Raw genomic sequence first — 20,790 nt, 5'->3', positions numbered from 1 at the left:
TCCCATGTCCGAATCCACTGTGTTTGAACTATGTATTTTGTTGCCTCAAAACTTAAACATCTTTAAAAATATATAAAATTGAGCACCTTCATTACGCAGCAAAATAGTGATAGAAAGGAATTATCAACTAAAACTGAGCTAACTAGGTATCCAGGACATTTAGAAACTAATTTCGGTTTATAATTTTGCACTCACATAATTTGAGCTTTTAACGAATCACTGTATGGAACAAATTAATTTGCAAGGCCCTGATGTGCATGTGTGCTTAATTGATACTAGCTAGCTATAGACTTGCTCGGATGTGAACTGAAGGGAAAAGAAACCAGAGTAGACATATGTATTCTGCACAAAACAATAGAGAGGAGGATGGAAGGGAGCGAGGGTGAGTTGCTGTACTGACCATGGAGCGAGGAGGATGGAAGGCAGCCGCATGGCCGGTGTCGGGCCCACGAAGACCCGCTGGATGCCGGCCGCCCTCGTCGCTCGCCGCGGCCTCTGCCCTGCCACCGCCCGTGGTCTTCAGTGGCGGCACAACAGCCACCACCACCTCCACTATCCCGACCCGAGCTCCACCATGGCTGCCCCCATCGCAGGCAACTCCAAGACCTGGCCCTTGGGCGAGGACAAATCAAGAGAAGGAGCCGGTCTTGCCGCGGGAGAAGCCGAAATCTGGGACGAGCGTGGATGCCGACAGACCTCCCGCCGGAGGCCGCGACGACGCCTTGGGGAGGTAGCCGATCCACTCGATGCCTCCGCTCCCCACGGTCGACTGTCGGCAGGGAAAGAGATAGAGGAGGAGCGAATACGTATTGGGGCAAACGGAAATACGGGAGCTTCGTGATTTTTTTTGCTAGAAAATATGCACAGGGAAGGAAAATAGCGCCAGCCGTTAGATGAAGAATTAGCGAAGGGGAGCACGGATGGGAGCAGGTGACGGGAGCAGGCAAGCCCCGTCTTAGATTGTGAAGCAACCTATATTGCTGTTATTCCAAAAATTTCTAAAAAATTCTCATAAATTGTTTGGATCATATCTTCATCAAATATGTCAAAAACCTTCCTTGCCTAGTTTAAAAATAATTCAACAATATTCATTTTCCTATTCTGTTCAGAGCAGCACTTTGTGAAGGAAGTACCACTTTGGCATGTCCAAATAGTATCCATTTTCTACAGTGCTTTCCTATGCCCAAATAACCATCCTCCACCAAATGCCAGCTCAATCCATTCATTATTTTGAGCCCAGCTTCAACATTCGTATTTATGTCCAGTGTGGTACTTTGCAAAGCAAGTACCATCTAGGCTCCTCCTTTTGAGATGAAAATTTGTGAAGACGGTCTTCTTAGTAACTGATTATCCTCAGCCAAAACTCACGCCCATTAGCCATTTACATTTCTCGTACCGCTAATCAAACACTTGGCTGCGAGCATCGATCGGTCTCCTCGTGAGAATCTTATGTTGTAATTTTCTTCCTAGCACCTACCAGACATGCCTAGGCCTCCCAGAACACATGGCAACGCCACGGTCACGCGGTGACCACTCGACGGGCATGCAAGTTTACGCGCTCTAGAGTTGGGGCCCTCGGCCACCGCTCAAACCTCAACGTATCGCAACCAAACCATGTATTTATGATTAAATAGGTACTTATGTAAATAGAAATGATTTTTGTAAAAAATAAATAGCAAACTATGAGGCAGCTGCAGTTCAAATTTGACCCGCTTCCTACTGAATCGGCGGAAATTTGTCTGTTTCACGAGAGGTGGATCAAAACTTTTTACACCCAACCATTTTGTCAATTGTGCATTAAATATGTCCTAGTATTTTAGAAAAATGATTTGGTCCTATTTTGCAACAATTATTTGGGAGGTCCTTCACAAAAAAACCTCCTTTTGGGCACTCGAAAAATGGAAAATGCACTACTAGGGAAAAGCCTATACACAGAATTTTACCAGTAGCGCTGTACAAAATGACAGCAGCGCGCGTAAATAAACTGCGCTACTGTTATGACTTTAGCAGTAGCGCGTACTAGCGAAAAGCGCGGCTGCTACGTTTGAACTGGGCGCACATGGCTAGCCCAACCTAGCAGTAGCGCGTATAATGGCCCAGCGCTACTACTAATCTCCTTAGCTGCAGCGTGTATTCCAGAACGCGCTGTAGCTAACGTAGCAGTAGCGCCCTTTCTGGAACGCGCTACTGGTACTTCTGACTTAACCACGCGGATCATCCTTCCCCACGGCCACTTCATCCCCCAAAGCAACTCCACTCTCGCCGCCGCCGTCGCCCCTCGGTCGCCGCGCGCTCTCCCCACGCCGCCCCCGACCCCAGATTCAACGCCGGCCCCGCCGCCGACCTCAACGCCGCCCGGGACGCCGCCCCCGACCCCGACCTCAACGCTGCCCCCGTCCCCCCCCCCCCCCGACCTCAACGCCGCCCCGGAGCCCCGACCACGACCTCGACGCCGCCTGCCCCTCCCTCGTTGCAGGCACCCGAGGTGAGCACGCCTGCTCCTCCCTCTTCCCTACCTCTGCCTAGGGTTTCTACCTCCATCAAATTAGTTAGGGTTTCTACCACTTTCCACCCCTATAGGTTCATCAAATTAGATGGTAATTAGGGCAGTAGTTCTTAGGTACTAATTAGTTAGTAAGAACTAGGTACTAATTAGGTACTAGAATATTTTTATTTATAGTAAGTTTATTTTTAGTAAGAACTAGTTGAATTAATAGAACTAGTTAGTAAGAACTTGTTGCTATTTTTTTAGTTAAAGCAATTTTCCCGCATCGACGTGGATGATGCCTATCTCGCATCCTCGTCGTCGAGTCGGCGGAGGACGACACCTGCTTGACCAGATGGGCCATGTCCGGGACTGGGCTCCGACGGGGTGGTACTGGGAGGCGCTACCTACCGGGGGCGCAGGTTGGTGAGGAGCCAGCCTGTCGTTGACCCGAACCTTCTTTGGTGGCGGTCGCGTGGGCCAGTGACGGTCCAGAGGCTCGAGGACTCCGCGGAGGTGGTGCGTCACCGTGTCAGTGAGGAGGACCCGCACGTCCGTCGCTACTTGTTTGCGTTGGAGCACAGGTTCTCCAATACCTGGCAGGTTCTCCAGGGATCTCACTAGAGCTACGATCCCGTGATGGTTCCTTCTTTGTGGGTGTCCACCGCCCGCGCCGATACCCGTCGTGTGCTAGGGTTTTAGTTGTACTAGTGATGTTATATGTATGACACTATTCGGGATGTATTAGTGATAATATTCGACGATGTACGGACGCATGAGATTGTTGGGTTTCGTAGTAATTTCAAAAAAATTCCTACGCACACGCAAGATCATGTGATGCATAGCAACGAGAGGGGAGAGTGTTGTCTACGTACCCACGCAGACCGACTGCGGAAGCGTTGACACAACGTAGAGGAAGTAGTCGTACGTCTTCACGATCCAACCGATCAAGCACCGAAACTACGGCACCTCCGAGTTCGAGCACACGTTCAGCTCGATGATGATCCCCGGACTCCGATCCAGCAAAGTGTCGGGGAAGAGTTCCGTCAGCACGACGGCGTGGTGACGATCTTGATGTACTACAGCAGCAGGGCTTCGCCTAAACTCCGCTACAATATTATCGAGGACTATGGTGGCTGGGGGCACCGCACACGGCTAAGGAATAGATCACGTGGATCAACTTGTGTGTTTCTGGGGTGCCCCTGCCTCCGTATATAAAGGACTAGAGGGGGGAGGCTGGCCGGCCAAGGGTGGCGCGCCAGGAGAGTCCTACTCCCTCTGGGAGTAGGATTCCCCCCCAATCCTAGTTGGAATAGGACTCCTTGAGGGGGGAAAGAGAGAGAGGGGGACGGCCACCTCTCCTAGTCCTAATAGGACTAGGGGAGGGGGGAGGCGCGCGGCCACCTTGGGCTGCTCCTTTCTCCTTTCCACTAAAGCCCACTAAGGCCCATATAGCTCCCGGGGGGGTTCCGGTAACCTCCCGGTACTCCGGTAAAATCCCGTTTTCACCCGGAACACTTCCGATATCCAAACATAGGCTTCCAATATATCAATCTTTATGTCTCGACCATTTCGAGACTCCTTGTCATGTCCGTGATCACATCCGGGACTCCGAAAAACCTTCGGTACATCACAATGCATAAACTCATAATATAACTGTCATCGTAACCTTAAGCGTGCGGACCCTACGGGTTCGAGAACAATGTAGACATGACCGAGACACGTCTCCGGTCAATAACCAATAGCGGGACCTGGATGCCCATATTGGCTCCTACATATTCTACGAAGATCTTTATCGGTCAGACCGCATAACAACATACGTTGTTCCCTTTGTCATCGGTATGTTACTTGCCCGAGATTCGATCGTCGGTATCCAATACCTAGTTCAATCTCGTTACCGGCAAGTCTCTTTACTCGTTCTGTAATACATCATCCTGCAACTAACTCATTTAGTTGTAATGCTTGCAAGGCTTAAGTGATGTGCATTACCGAGAGGGCCCAGAGATACCTCTCCGACAATCGGAGTGACAAAACCTAATCTCGAAATACGCCAACCCAACATGTACCTTTGGAGACACCTGTAGTACTCCTTTATAATCACCCAGTTACGTTGTGACGTTTGGTAGTATACAAAGTGTTCCTCCGGTAAACGGGAGTTGCATAATCTCATAGTTATAGGAACATGTATAAGTCATGAAGAAAGCAATAGCAACATACTAAACGATCGGGTGCTAAGCTAATGGAATGGGTCATGTCAATCAGATCATTCTCTTAATGATGTGATCCCGTTAGTCAAATAACAACTCATTGTTCATGGTTAGGAAACATAACCATCTTTGATTAACGAGCTAGTCAAGTAGAGGCATACTAGTGACACTTTGTTTGTCTATGTATTCACACATGTATTATGTTTCCGGTTAATACAATTCTAGCATGAATAATAAACATTTACCATGATTATAAGGAAATAAATAATAACTTTATTATTGCCTCTAGGGCATATTTCCTTCAGTCTCCCACTTGCACTAGAGTCAATAATCTAGATTACACCGTAATGATTCTAACACCCATGGAGCCTTGGTGCTGATCATGTTTTGCTCGTGGAAGAGGCTTAGTCAACGGGTCTGCAACATTCAGATCCGTATGTATTTTGCAAATCTCTATGTCTCCCACCTGGACTAGATCCCGGATGGAATTGAAGCGTCACTTGATGTGCTTGGTTCTCTTGTGAAATCTGGATTCCTTTGCCAAGGCAATTGCACCAGTATTGTCACAAAAGATTTTCATTGGACCCGAAGCACTAGGTATGACACCTAGATCGGATATGAACTCCTTCATCCAGACTCCTTCGTTCGCTGCTTCCGAAGCAGCTATGTACTCCGCTTCACATGTAGATCCCGCTACGACGCTTTGTTTAGAACTGCACCAACTGACAGCTCCACCGTTTAATGTAAACACGTATCCGGTTTGCGATTTAGAATCGTCCGGATCAGTGTCAAAGCTTGCATCAACGTAACCTTTTACGATGGGCTCTTTGTCACCTCCATATACGAGAAACATATCCTTAGTCCTTTTCAGGTATTTCAGGATGTTCTTGACCGCTGTCCAGTGATCCACTCCTGGATTACTTTGGTACCTCCCTGCTAGACTTATAGCAAGGCGCACATCAGGTCTGGTACACAGCATTGCATACATGATAGATCCTATCGCTGATGCATAGGGAACATCTTTCATATTCTCTCTATCTTCTGCAGTGGTCGGGCATTGAGTCTTACTCAATTTCACACCTTGTAACACAGGCAAGAATCCTTTCTTTGCTTGATCCATTTTGAACTTCTTCAAAATTTTGTCAAGGTATGTTGTTTGTGAAAGTCCAATTAAGCGTCTTGATCTATCTCTCTAGATCTTTATGCCTAATATGTAAGCAGCTTCACCGAGGTCTTTCATTGAAAAACTCTTATTCAAGTATCCCTTTATGTTGTCCAGAAATTCTATATCATTTCCAATTAGTAATATGTCATCCACATATAATATCAGAAATGCTACAGAGCTCCCACTCACTTTCTTGTAAATACAGACTTCTCCGAAAGTCTGTATAAAACCAAATGCTTTGATCACACCATCAAAGTGTTTATTCCAACTCCGAGAGGCTTGCACCAGTCCATAAATGGATCGCTGGAGCTTGCACACTTTGTTAGCTCCCTTTGGATCGACAAAACCTTCTGGTTGCATCATATACAACTCTTCTTCCAGAAATCCATTCAGGAATGCAGTTTTGACATCCGTTTGCCAAATTTCATAATCATAAAATGCGGCAATTGCTAACATGATTCGGACAGACTTAAGCATCGCTACGGGTGAGAAGGTCTCATCGTAGTCAATCCCTTGAACTTGTCGAAAACCTTTTGCGACAAGTCAAGCTTTGTAGACAGTAACATTACGTCAGCGTCAGTCTTCTTCTTGAAGATCGATTTATTCTCAATCGCTTGCCGATCATCGGGCAAGTCAACCAAAGTCCATACTTTGTTCTCATACATGGATCCCATCTCAGATTTCATGGCTTCAAGCCATTTTGCGGAATCTGGGCTCACCATCGCTTCTTCATAGTTCGTAGGTTCATCATGATCTAGTAGCATGACTTCCGGAACAGGATTACCGTACCACTCTGGCGCGGATCTAACTCTGGTTGATCTACGAGGTTCAGTAGTATCTTGATCTGAAGTTTCATGATCATTATCATTAGCTTCCTCACTAACTGGTGTAGGTGTCACTGAAACAGTTTTCTGTGATGTACTACTTTCCAGTAAGGGAGCAGGTACAGTTACCTCGTCAAGTTCTACTTTTCTCCCACTCACTTCTTTCGAGAGAAACTCCTTCTCTAGAAAGTTTCCGAATTTAGCAACAAAAGTCTTGCCTTCGGATCTGTGATAGAAGGTGTATACAATAGTTTCCTTTGGATATCCTATGAAGACACATTTCTCCGATTTGGGTTCGAGCTTATCAGGTTGAAGCTTTTTCACATAAGCATCGCAGCCCCAAACTTTCAGAAACGACAACTTTGGTTTCTTGCCAAACCACAGTTCATAAGGCATCGTCTCAACGGATTTTGATGGTGCCTATTTAACGTGAATGCGGCCGTCTCTAGAGCGTATCCCCAAAATGATAGCGGTAAATCAGTAAGAGACATCATAGATCGCACCATATCTAGTAAAGTACGATTACGACGTTCGGACACACCATTACGCTGTGGTGTTCCGGGTGGCGTGAGTTGCGAAACTATTCCACAATTTTTCAGATGTACACCAAACTCGTAACTCAAATATTCTCCTCCACGATCAGATCGTAGAAATTTATTTTCTTGTTACGATGATTTTCAACTTCACTCTGAAATTCTTTGAACTTTTCAAATGTTTCAGACTTGTGTTTCATTAAGTAGATATACCCATATCTTCTTAAATCATCTGTGAAGGTGAGAAAATAACGATATCCGCCACGAGCCTCAATATTCATCGGACCACATACATCTGTATGTATGATTTCCAACAAATCTGTTGCTCTCTCCATAGTACCGGAGAACGGCGTTTTGGTCATCTTGCCCATGAGGCACGGTTCGCAAGTACCAAGTGATTCATAATCAAGTGGTTCCAAAAGTCCATCAGTATGGAGTTTCTTCATGCGCTTTACACCGATATGACCTAAACGGCAGTGCCACAAATAAGTTGCACTATCATTATCAACTCTGCATCTTTTGGCTTCAACATTATGAATATGTGTATTACTACTATCGAGATTCAATAAGAATAGACCACTCTTCAAGGGTGCATGACCATAAAAGATATTACTCATATAAATAGAACAACCATTATTCTCTGATTTAAATGAATAACCGTCTCGCATCAAACAAGATCCAGATATAATGTTCATGCTTAACGCTGGCACCAAATAACAATTATTTAGGTCTAATACTAATCCCGAAGGTAGATGTAGAGGTAGCGTGCCGACCGCGATCACATCGACTTTGGAACCGTTTCCCACGCGCATCGTCACCTCGTCCTTAGCCAATCTTCGCTTAATCCGTAGTCCCTGTTTCGAGTTGCAAATATTAGCAATAGAACCAGTATCAAATACCCAGGTGCTACTGCGAGCATTGGTAAGGTACACATCAATAACATGTATATCACATATACCTTTGTTCACCTTGCCATCCTTCTTATCCGCCAAATACTTGGGGCAGTTCCGCTTCCAGTGACCAGTCTGCTTGCAGTAGAAGCACTCAGTTTCAGGCTTAGGTCCAGACTTGGGTTTCTTCTCTTGAGCGGCAACTTGCTTGCCATTCTTATTGAAGTTCCCCTTCTTCTTCCCTTTGCCCTTTTTCTTGAAACTAGTGGTCTTATTGACCATCAACACTTGATGCTCCTTCTTGATTTCTACCTCCGCAGCTTTCAGCATTGCGAAGAGCTCGGGAATAGTCTTGTTCATCCCTTGCATATTATAGTTCATCACGAAGCTCTTGTAGCTTGGTGGCAGTGATTGGAGAATTCTGTCAATGACGCAATCATCTGGAAGATTAACTCCCAATTGAATCAAGTGATTATTATACCCAGACATTTTGAGTATATGCTCACTGACAGAACTGTTCTCCTCCATCTTGCAGCTATAGAACTTATTGGAGACTTCATATCTCTCAATCCGGGCATTTGCTTGAAATATTAACTTCAACTCCTGGAACATCTCATATGCTCCATGACGTTCAAAACGTCGTTGAAGTCCCGATTCTAAGCCGTAAAGCATGGCACACTGAACTATCGAGTAGTCATCAGCTTTGCTCTGCCAGATGTTCATAACATCTGGTGTTGCTCCAGCAGCAGGCCTGGCACCCAGCGGTGCTTCCAGGACGTAATTCTTCTGTGCAGCAATGAGGATAATCCTCAAGTTACGGACCCAGTCCGTGTAATTGCTACCATCATCTTTCAACTTTGCTTTCTCAAGGAACGTATTAAAATTCAACGGAACAACAGCACGAGCCATCTATCTACAATCAACATAAACAAGCAAGATACTATCATGGACTAAGTTCATGATAAATTTAAGTTCAATTAATCATATTACTTAAGAACTCCCACTTAGATAGACATCCCTCTAATCCTCTAAGTGATCACGTGATCCAAATCAACTAAACCATGTCCGATCATCACCTGAGATGGAGTAGTTTCATTGGTGAACATCACTATGTTGATCATATCTACTATATGATTCACGCTCGACCTTTCGGTCTCCGTGTTCTGAGGCCATATCTGTATATGCTTGGCTCGTCAAGTATAACCTGAGTATTCCGCGTGTGCAACTGTTTTGCACCCGTTGTATTTGAACGTAGAACCTATCAAACCCGATCATCACGTGGTGTCTCAGCACGAAGAACTTTCGCAACGGTGCATACTCAGGGAGAACACTTCTTGATAATTTAGTGAGAGATCATCTTATAATGCTACCGTCAATCAAAGCAAGATAAGATGCATAAAAGATAAACATCACATGCAATCAATATAAGTGATATGATATGGCCATCATCATCTTGTGCCTGTGATCTCCATCTCCGAAGCACCGTCATGATCACCATCGTCACCGGCGCGACACCTTGATCTCCATCATAGCATCGTTGTCGTCTCGCCAATCTTATGCTTCTACGACTATCACTACCGCTTAGTAATAAAGTAAAGCATTACATCGCGATTGCATTGCATACAATAAAGCGACAACCATATGGCTCCTGCCAGTTGCCGATAACTCGGTTACAAAACATGATCATCTCATACAATAAAATTTTAGCATCATGTCTTGGCCATATCACATCACAACATGCCCTGCAAAAACAAGTTAGACGTCCTCTACTTTGTTGTTGCAAGTTTTACGTGGCTGCTACGGGCTTAAGTAAGAACCAATCTCACCTACGCATCAAAACCACAACGATAGTTTGTCAAATAGACTCCGTTTTAACCTTCGCAAGGACCGGGCGTAGCCACACTCGGTTCAACTAAAGTTGGATAGACAGTCGCCCGCAAGCCACCTATGTGCAAAGCACGTCGGGGGAACCGGTCTCGCGTAAGCGTACGCGTAATGTTGGTCCGGGTCGTCTCGTCCAACAATGCCGCCGAACCAAAGTATGACATGCTGGTAGGCAGTATGACTTATATCGCCCACAACTCACTTGTGTTCTACTCGTGCATATAACATCAACATAAATAACCTAGGCTCGGATGCCACTGTTGGGTTTCGTAGTAATTTCAAAAAATTTCGTACGCACACGCAAGATCATGGTGATGCATAGCAATGAGAGGGGAGAGTGTTGTCTACGTACCCACGCAGACCGACTGCGGAAGCGTTGACACAACGTAGAGGAAGTAGTCGTACGTCTTCACGATCCAACCGATCAAGCACCGAAACTACGGCACCTCCGAGTTCGAGCACACGTTCAGCTCGATGACGATCCCCGGACTCCGATCCAGCAAAGTGTCGGGGAAGAGTTCGAGCACACGTTCAGCTCGATGACGATCCCCGGACTCCGATCCAGCAAAGTGTCGGGGAAGAGTTCCGTCAGCAGGGCTTCGCCTAAACTCCGCTACAGTATTATCGAGGACTATGGTGGCTGGGGGCACCGCACACGGCTAAGGAATAGATCACGTGGATCAACTTGTGTGTTTCTGGGGTGCCCCTGCCTCCGTATATAAAGGACTAGAGGGGGGAGGCTGGCCGGCCAAGGGTGGCGCGCCAGGAGAGTCCTACTCCCTCTGGGAGTAGGATTCCCCCCCAATCCTAGTTGGAATAGGACTCCTTGAGGGGGGAAAGAGAGAGAGGGGGACGGCCAACTCTCCTAGTCCTAATAGGACTAGGGGAGGGGGGAGGCGCGCGGCCACCTTGGGCTGCTCCTTTCTCCTTTCCACTAAATCCCACTAAGGCCCATATAGCTCCCGGGGGGGTTCCGGTAACCTCCCGGTACTCCGGTAAAATCCCGTTTTCACCCGGAACACTTCCGATATCCAAACATAGGCTTCCAATATATCAATCTTTATGTCTCGACCATTTCGAGACTCCTTGTCATGTCCGTGATCACATCCGGGACTCCGAACAACCTTCGGTACATCAAAATGCATAAACTCATAATATAACTGTCATCGTAACCTTAAGCGTGCGGACCCTACGGGTTCGAGAACAATGTAGACATGACCGAGACACGTCTCCGGTCAATAACCAATAGCGGGACCTGGATGCCCATATTGGCTCCTACATATTCTACGAAGATCTTTATCGGTCAGACCGCATAACAACATACGTTGTTCCCTTTGTCATCGGTATGTTACTTGCCCGAGATTCGATCGTCGGTATCCAATACCTAGTTCAATCTCGTTACCGGCAAGTCTCTTTACTCGTTCTGTAATACATCATCCCGCAACTAACTCATTTAGTTGTAATGCTTGCAAGGCTTAAGTGATGTGCATTACCGAGAGGGCCCAAAGATACCTCTCCGACAATCGGAGTGACAAAACCTAATCTCGAAATACGCCAACCCAACATGTACCTTTGGAGACACCTGTAGTACTCCTTTATAATCACCCAGTTACGTTGTGACGTTTGGTAGTACCCAAAGTGTTCCTCCGGTAAACGGGAGTTGCATAATCTCATAGTTATAGGAACATGTATAAGTCATGAAGAAAGCAATAGCAACATTCTAAATGATTGGGTGCTAAGATAATGGAATGGGTCATGTCAATTAGATCATTCTCTTAATGATGTGATCCCGTTAGTCAAATAACAACTCATTGTTCATGGTTAGGAAACATAACCATCTTTGATTAACGAGCTAGTCAAGTAGAGGCATACTAGTGACACTTTGTTTGTCTATGTATTCACACATGTATTATGTTTCCGGTTAATACAATTCTAGCATGAACAATAAACATTTATCATGATTATAAGGAAATAAATAATAACTTTATTATTGCCTCTAGGGCATATTTCCTTCAGAGATGATTTACTTTTGCTTATAGAATGCATGCTAATTTGAGTCTTATAAGATATTTTGAAATGTATATCTTGTGTTGCTCAATATCCAAGTGGTCGGTCATGTTTGCAGGTTACACCTCTGAGTGGCCTATGTTTTGCCGGAGTGTTGATTCATTTCTGTTCCGGCAAATTTCAGGCGCTCGATATATCCTATTTTAGCAAAGGTCATGCCGGATTTTTCCGTGAATTTTGGCATGACTTTTGCCAGAATATGTAGGAAATATCGAGTGCCCCGGATTTGTGTGTTGAGTATCCTGGTAGTTGTCTTTTATCGATTTTCAATTATTGTTTTAACTATGAACATAGGAAATGTCTGACGACAAAAAGGATTTCGGTATTTGCAAATACTGCGAAGACGAGCACGGCCTGTGCGACAGAATCTTCCTAGATGATGATAGGCGCTTCAGCATCAAGCTGGACGAGAACTTCGAACTGGATACAGTAAGTCACAACGACAAGTCTTTTTTCGTAATTAAGTGTGACATCTGCTTCATTAGCTTCAACTTATAATTTTTTTACTATTCTACTAGCGTATCCCCTGCCATGCAAGAGTTTTTGTATTGGATAAGATAGGTTTCAGTCATACTATGGAGGTAAAGAAAGTTTATTTCAAGACCGAGCATGGTTATATTTTCCACAAAAAGTTATACAATTCAGACGACTACACCTATTTTGGATGCAAAACATGGCGAGCACTATGCAAGACTTATGCATTTGAGCCTGATATGGTTATCACCTTTGATATTCGTCCGGAAGATGATATTGAAGGTAATACTGAGATCTGAGTCGATGTGCAGACGCCTCCAGTTACACCAAAATGGAAGTTTCTCAACCATATTTATGTCTTTGATATTGTTTATTCAAAAATAGTTGACAACTAATTTGTATTGTCAGCTTATTTTGGTGCAAGAAAACATGTCCAGCGCTTGGTAGACAGGACCTACTACTGTCCCGGGGCTGAACTAAACTGCAAGGAGCTAAGTCATTATGTTTCATGGCTTGAGGATCTTGATACCGTCAAGACAAATTTTCTTCCTGGACTTAGAAATCTTAGTACTGAAAACGTGCGACCAATAGTGTTCATCATGAACTACGGTCACATCTATTTAGGAAGGATGGTAAGATTTTTACTATTTGTCCTCAGTGCATCTTTTCCATACATTATTTGTGAAGCTAAACTTCATTGCTAAGTATGTGACCATACGATGTTCTTCAACAGGGACTCCCGATGAATGTCGTGCCTTGTGGGATCGAGACTAAAGGTACCATGAGTATTATTAGCTTACGGCCAAGATATCCTACATGTTACTTTAGTGCATTCAAGATCAGCGATGAATGCTTAATAGTGCAAGACTGGACTAGATATGTGATGGGGGAGCACAGACAAGTACTAGGGGGCAGCAAACAGATGTGCTACCCAAAATTAGGAGACAGGTTCATCTGCATGCTCCAACTTGATCAAGGAGGAGAGCTACACATGTGTTATGTTGTTTTACCTAAGAGAGAGCAGCAGGAGTGATTAGCTAGAAATGAGTTTGAGGATGATGATGTGCTACACTATTGCTATGATGATAAAATAGCTAGTGTTGGTGGTAATGACTGATGATTATTATTAGCTAGTGTTAGTGGTGATTAAATAAATATTGTTGGTGCTAATGATTATGATGATGATTAAATAGCTTGTGCTGGCGGATTAGATTCAAGTGGAGGCAACATGTGGTGCACATCGAAAGTACTACTAGTCCAAACTAGATCAAGTTTGGATTAGTAGTATACTTTTGACATGCACCACATATTGCCTCCACTTGAACCTAATCCACCTTCATTTGACACACTGTTATGGACATAATGATGTAAACCTCATAACTGGTATTGTACCAATATTTGTACGATGGCGCATAAATACACTAAAAATAAAAAAATAAAAAAAATAAAAAACAATACTGGTAGAGATGGAAAGAAAACACGCTGCCAGTAGTTACATTAGCAGCAGCGTGGGAGTGAACAAGCGCTGCAGCTATTTGTCCTAGCAGTAGCGCGTGCGGGACGCGTTACTGCTAAGCAATAGCTGTAGCGCCTTATTAGTAGCGCGCCTACCCGCGCTACTAGCGGGCACAAAACCAGCGCTACTGCTAGGGTTTTCCCTAGTAGTGATGGTTTTTTCGTCCAAAGAAAATGAAAACTTCCTTAGGCAACATTGTTTGCCATTCCAAAATGCACTCTTGTGCACAATATGAGATCATTTGAACAAACTATGCCATGAATGTGGCCATAAGATTGATCATTTGGCTTAAAAACGTGATAGCTCGTTTCTGAGAACACTTTTTTAAAATAATTGCCGTATTACAAATTTGTTATTTTTCCTGGGACTTGGCCACATATAATGACACAATGCGATGGTTTCCCAATTTTTTGATTTTTTTTGAATTTTTTATGCCCGTTTCAAAATGCGGTCAAAACGGCGGGAATGACCGTTCCTAGCTAGTGGTTGAATCTTGGAATTTTTTGGTGTTTCTCTGATTAAATAGATACTTACGTACCTAGAAATGATTTTTTGTAAAAAATAAATAGCAAACTACAAGGCAGCTATAGTTCGAATTTGACCCGCTTCCAACTGAATCGGCGGTAATTTGTCTTTTTCACGAGAGGTGGCTCAAAACTTTTTACATCCAACCATTTGGTCAATTGTGCATTAAATATGTCCTAGTATTTTAGAAAAATGATATGGTCCAATTTTGCAACAATTATTTGGGAGGTCCTTCAACAAAAACCTCCTTTTGGGCACTCGAAAAATGGAAAATGGTTTTTTCGTCCAAAGAAAATGAAAACTTCCTTAGGCAACATTATTTGCCATTCTAGTATGCACCCTTGTGCACAATATGAGATCATTTGAACAAACTATGCCATGAATGTGGCCATAAGATTGATCATTTGGCTTGAAAGCCATTGATCTCCATACGTGATAGCTCGTTTCTGAGAACACTTTTTTAAAATAATTGCCGTATTACAAGTTTGTTATTTTTCCTGGGAACATGGCCACATATAATGACACAATGTGAAGGTTTCCCAGTTTTTTGATTTTTTTGAATTTTTTTATGCCCGTTTCAAAATGTGGTCAAAACGGCGGGAATGACCGTTCCTAGCTAGTGGTTGAATCTTGGAATTTTTTTGATGTTTCTCTGATTAAATAGATACTTACGTACCTAAAAATGATTTTTGGCAAAAATAAAGAGCAAACTACAAGGCAGCTATAGTTCAAATTTGACCCGCTTTCAACTGAATCGGCGGAAATTTGTCTTTTTCACGAGAGGTGGCTCAAAACTTTTTACACCCAACCATTTGGTTAATTGTGCATTAAATATGTCCTAGTATTTTAGAAAAAATGATTTGGTCCAATTTTGCAACAATTATTTGGGAGGTCCTTCACAAAAAAAACCTCCTTTTGGGCACTCAAAAAATGGAAAATATGTCCTAGTATTTTATAAACATGATTTGGTCCAATTTTGCAACAAATATATGGTAGGTCCTTCACAAAAAAACTCATTTCGGGCACTCAAAAAATGGAAAATGAAATATGTGTGCAAAGAAAATGAAAACTCCCTTAGTCAACATTGTTTGGAATTCCAAGATGCACCCTTGTGCAAAATATGAGATCATTTTTTTATTTTTTTCATGTGAAAAGATAGAAGAAAAACAAAAGAATGCTCAGGTAGATTCTTTTTTGAAACATAACTTGTCTTTTTGATGAGAGGTGGATCGAAAACATTTTACATGTTAAGATTTGGTCAACTGTACAGAAAATGATGTCTTATAGTTTTGGAAATGGTGTGGTGCCATTTTGAAACAAATATTTGGTAGATTCTTCTAAAAAATGAATTTTTTCACTCCAAAAATAGAAAATAATTTTTTTCCTAAAAACTCATTTTTCATAACACTTATTAAAGATATTTGTCTTATTCCAATTCCAAGTTTGATAGTTTTCCTAAAAACTAGGTCAGATTTGCTGACACAATGAGAATGTTTTTGTTTTTTTTGAATTTCTCATATCATAAAACTGTTTATATGATTCAACACCTTATTTTTAGTTGATTACGACCAATTTAGATGGTCATAACGTGTACTGGGTTCTAATTGGTCCATAGGCATGTCACGCAGATCGCGCCTCCAATGCCGTCGGATGCTCCCGGATCCGACGGTAGCCCTTTCTCCCTCACCCCATCTTTGTCTCAAACAAAAAACTCCCTCACCCTCTCACCCCATGAAGCCCGGCCCACATCCCCGCACGTGAACCCTAGCGCTATCCCTTGCAGCCGCCTCCCACCGCCGCTCCAGATCCAGATCCGCCTCCCTCTCCGCTTGCTGCCTCCCTCTCCACTCGCCGCCGGTCTACACCCTCCCCTCCCCTCCCTCTCCCCTACCTTTGCCGCCCATCTTCGCTGCCGCGCATCCATAGGAGCAACACGAGCGGCGCGCCATGGGGCGGGACCGCCAACTTCTTCTCATCACCGCTCGCCGCGGAATGGAAATAAGGGGCCGGCTGTCGCCGCGCGCTGTTCCTGCGGGTTGTCGCTGCGGGGGCCGGCTGTGTCCTCCTCCCGCCCGTGGAGGATGACGAGGGCGAGGACGCGGAGGCCGGCGAAGGGGGAGGTGGTGGAGGGGTGCGCCCACTCTGGTACGAGCTAACTCGTGTGTGATCCCGGGCACCGCAGGGCCAGCGACAAGTCCGTGAAGGAGAAGCGCAAGATCGTCAACGGAGACGACCTGATCTGGTCCATGGGCACGCTCGGCTTCGAGGACTACGTCGAGCCCCTCAAGCTGCACCTCAAGATCTATCGGGAGTTAGTAATATTCATTCATTCCCCTCTTCTCTCTCTATTAGCCCTGTTGTGCTACGCATGTGCTGCCTGAGAGGAATTCTGAATTTATGTGAGAGGAAGGCTGGCTGGGTACAGTATTGGTGTTGAGGAATTCTGAATTTCGCCTAGGGGCACTGTATTTGCGATGTTTAGCTACAGTGATATGGTTCCTAGGCTCCTGATAGACAGGCAAGAGGATGCCTCTGATTCTGTATGACCATTCAAAACAAGAAAAAGGAAACTGATATGTGCCCACTCCTGTTGTTGGAATGTTTCTGTTCTATGTTAACTGAAAAAAGTCTGTTTCTTGCATATACTTGTGAAGCCCAATGGCTATCATAAAAAATGATATGTGCTTACTTATGTTGCTAGATTTCTATTATATGCTATAACTAAGAAAGGGATGGTAAATCTATAGATTTAAGTATTGTATATGCTAGAATATTAGCCATGCAAACATACGCTAGCTAGTGATTTTTCAGACATAATACTAGTGATTTTTCTTTCTTTCTTTATTTCACATGCTAGCTAGCAATGGCCAGCAATACTACTGTTTTCAGTTGACAGACTCAAATAATGCAGCATGCATTGTCCTTTTCCCTGCACTAATAATGCAGTATGGGACGTGTGACCACTGACCACATCATGTAATTGTTGCATATATACAGAGTGGTCCTTTTTGATCTGCAAATGGTAGTAACTGTTGCCTGCCACCACATCATGTAATGAGCAACAGTCACACACAAATTCAGACAAATGCATCCATGGCCTTACACTACAAACACTTACTGTAGGTAGAGGCTGATGGCGTGACGGAGGCGTGCCCTGATTTGCTCGTGCAAGCCCAAACAGGGATCACGTCGTGGCAACGCTACAGTCGTGGCTCGAGCTAGATCACCATGGCGATGCACAACACAAGACCCCGCTGTTGGATTCATTTCTCTGCAGGTAGCCTGTTGCTGAACCTTCATTCATATTTGTTTTGTCCATCTTCTGAATTTTTTTGCCATGTCATGCCTTGACACAGTAGACGCATAGCTGATTTTGTGATTGGAGTTTCACTGTCCACGACCATATATAAGTTTACGTGGTACCATCATAGAGTTAGAATAATTTTTGCCATGCTCAAAGATTGAGTCATGTACAAAGTTGCCATGCTTATTTTTAGACAGATAAAAACAGGATGCTGAATACCTGCTACTAATGGATACAAGGACGAAATGCACAATTTCCTGTCAAGTATTGTTTATTTGGTGACAGAATGTTGTTTTTTCCTTCCAAGTATAATGCTCCTTTCATGTAGTGATGATACTACATCTATTTCATGTCATGTTTATGCCTCTTTGAGAAAATGTGTTGCACCTATAGTAATCAATCTAACTTACCGATTTTATTTTATAGGCCTTCAAGTACAAGAGGCTTCTGCTTGACTATAACAGCGTACATGACCAACAATTCTGCTGATGAGTAGCATCTCTTATTTAGCCATTGTTTCAGCAATTTTCACTTAAGCAGACATGTGTTTTGGTTTTCAGTTCCTGCATAGGCATCGCTGATAAGATAAATAATAACAACTGTATAAACGGAGGTGGTTGGGTAGCATGGATTATGCTGGACTGACTAAGCTTGAGTCCAAATTTCCTTCGTTTTGAATTCAGTTAGCCATTGTTTGAGCAAATCATTTCTACATGCATGTGTACTGGGGTTAGTACTATCTACTATGGTGAATGCCATGCAAACAATTAAGTTGCTTCATTTGATTGCCTGCTACATCTCCACTTAAATACTCATAATGCTACTGTCCAGATCTTGTTCAATTGGACTGACTACATATCTCTTGTTAAAATTGTGGTTTTGATCTTTTGTTTAAACCTGAGACATCATGCATAACTAGCTCTTCCTTTAGAGTCTAAACCTGAGACCTCTTTTGTTTTATATTCAGTTCTATGATTGATGGTCACACTGCTGTTTTGCTATGCTTGATAAACCTGAGACCTCTTTCTATTCTTATTCTTTAGGTCACACTGTTGTTTTGCTGTGGTTGATAAACCTGAGACTTCTTTCTATTTTTCAAGGCGGTTTTGTTTAGGCCAGCCATGGAGCAAAAAGAACGGACATTGCTACTTAAGCAAGAGGGAATGTAATGATCCTGATGATACTCTTGTAATTTTGTTAAAGGGAATATGTGTCCAGTCAATGCATGCTCTGGATGCTAGCCAGTCCTACTGGGCAATATAGCTAATACTTTTCTTATTCTCGCAGACCCGACGAGGCCATGATGCTTACCTTGCTCGGGCGCATCAACCCCGACCATGGCACCACATTCACAGTCTTGAGGTAGCCGTGCTGCAACTACATCAACGCTATCTTCTCTGACTAGATAAGTCTTCGGTCTATCCCCTTATTTTCTTTTGTTCTTTGGTCGATGGGCCATGATGCCATTGTGTTGATTCCCTATGTGATGCAGAAGCTATGGTGTTTTGTTTTAAGTCTGTTATAAATTGTAATTGATAATGATTTGTGTAAAATTAGTGTAGAACATATGTCTTGTTATCTTAAATTGTTCATGTCGTGCTCAATGAACCATCAAAGATTAAATTGTTTTCTGCGTTCAACATCTAGAACCATTTTGGGAGTTTTGGTATACATGCAACAACTATGCCTTCTTGTATTCTGAACAACCATTTCTGGAAGTTTTGGTATTCATGCAACAACTAGTCCTTGTGGTTATTACGGTTACATGTTACATGTAGAGATGGTTCATGATTTAGTCCCTAGCTGCTATCTATATTTGTTTTTATTTTGTTTCTAACTCTTTTGGTTAATTGTTAGATGCCTTTGTTCAGCTTGTACGGACATATCCAGAAATGGTGTTTCCTCTCATGTAAAGAGCTCCAGCCTGAAAGTGAAGAAGTTTGGAGTGTATTTGTAGCAGGTTTATATGTTGTGATGGTATCACATGTAATGGTGAAATGAATTATGTAAAGATTGTGCTATTAGCCAAAATTGGCATGTGGTTTGATAATTCTCATTTGTTTGCTGTTTTGACTGAAATAATTGTGTGGAAATTGAAACATTGGTTGTCTTTAATTAGAACCTGACAAGTGGGACCTAATAGTATTTGGCATATAAAAAGGCGATTTTCCAAATAATATTTACAGGAAAAAACTAAAAACGAAGGAAATGGACTGTAAAAAGGCCGAGGCCCAATTGAGAAATAGATGCGAACAAAAAAAGAAATGGTCCAAAAAAGGATCACGACCCTGGAAATAAAAAGGCTGCAATAATGGGCTTGGCCCATGATGCCGATCAAAAATTGATGGAAAAATAATATAAAAAGGCTGAATTGTTGGGCTTGGCCCATGTAAAACACTCAATCGGACTGGGCTGCATCTTATCAATGACCTTCTCAATTGGTTGCAATTTTTCCACGTCAGATTGCCATGTCGGATGCCTACGTGGCCTGGGGAGGCTGCTAGTGGACAAAACAAAACAGTAGGCATATTTTGGTCATAAACGTCTACGACCTTCTCATAGAGAAGGTCGTTAATTTCAGTTTACGACCGCCAGCTTTTGACCTTCTGTTTTTGGTCACAAAAAGGTCGCAAATGAAAAACAACGACCTTTCAGTGACCAATAGTCATGGTCACAAGTTGACATATTTCTTGTAGTGGTTGTTTGAGAGAGACCATCTTCATCCTACGCCTCCCACGGATTGATAAACCTTAGGTCATCCACTTGTGGGAAATTTGGTACTGTCCTACAAACCTCTACACTTGGAGGCCCAACAACGTCTACAAGGAGAAGGTTGTGTTGTAGACATCAATTTTCTTCATGCGCTTTACACCAATATGACCTAAACAACAGTGACACAAATAAGTTGCACTATCA

The 20,790-nt window shown here is 43.4% G+C and overlaps 1 long non-coding RNA gene across 2 annotated transcripts; it reads left to right on the top strand.

Annotated features, from left to right (window-relative positions):
* Positions 1-16,313: 16,313 nt before the first annotated feature.
* LOC125521912 (uncharacterized) lies at positions 16,314-19,459 on the top strand. 2 transcript variants are annotated; one of them, XR_007289504.2, is made up of 4 exons: positions 16,314-16,881; positions 17,694-17,847; positions 18,301-19,039; positions 19,162-19,459. It is a non-coding gene; the product is annotated as an uncharacterized LOC125521912 (long non-coding RNA). The 2 variants fall into 2 exon arrangements; XR_015612104.1 differs by having other exon boundaries at positions 16,314-16,885.
* Positions 19,460-20,790: the final 1,331 nt, after the last annotated feature.

The sequence above is a fragment of the Triticum urartu genome, chromosome 7A (assembly GCF_056163025.1).
Source record: "Triticum urartu cultivar PI428250 chromosome 7A, HENAU_Tu73, whole genome shotgun sequence".
Classification (NCBI taxonomy): domain Eukaryota; kingdom Viridiplantae; phylum Streptophyta; class Magnoliopsida; order Poales; family Poaceae; genus Triticum; species Triticum urartu.
This window is presented reverse-complemented; position numbering and strand designations above follow the sequence as displayed.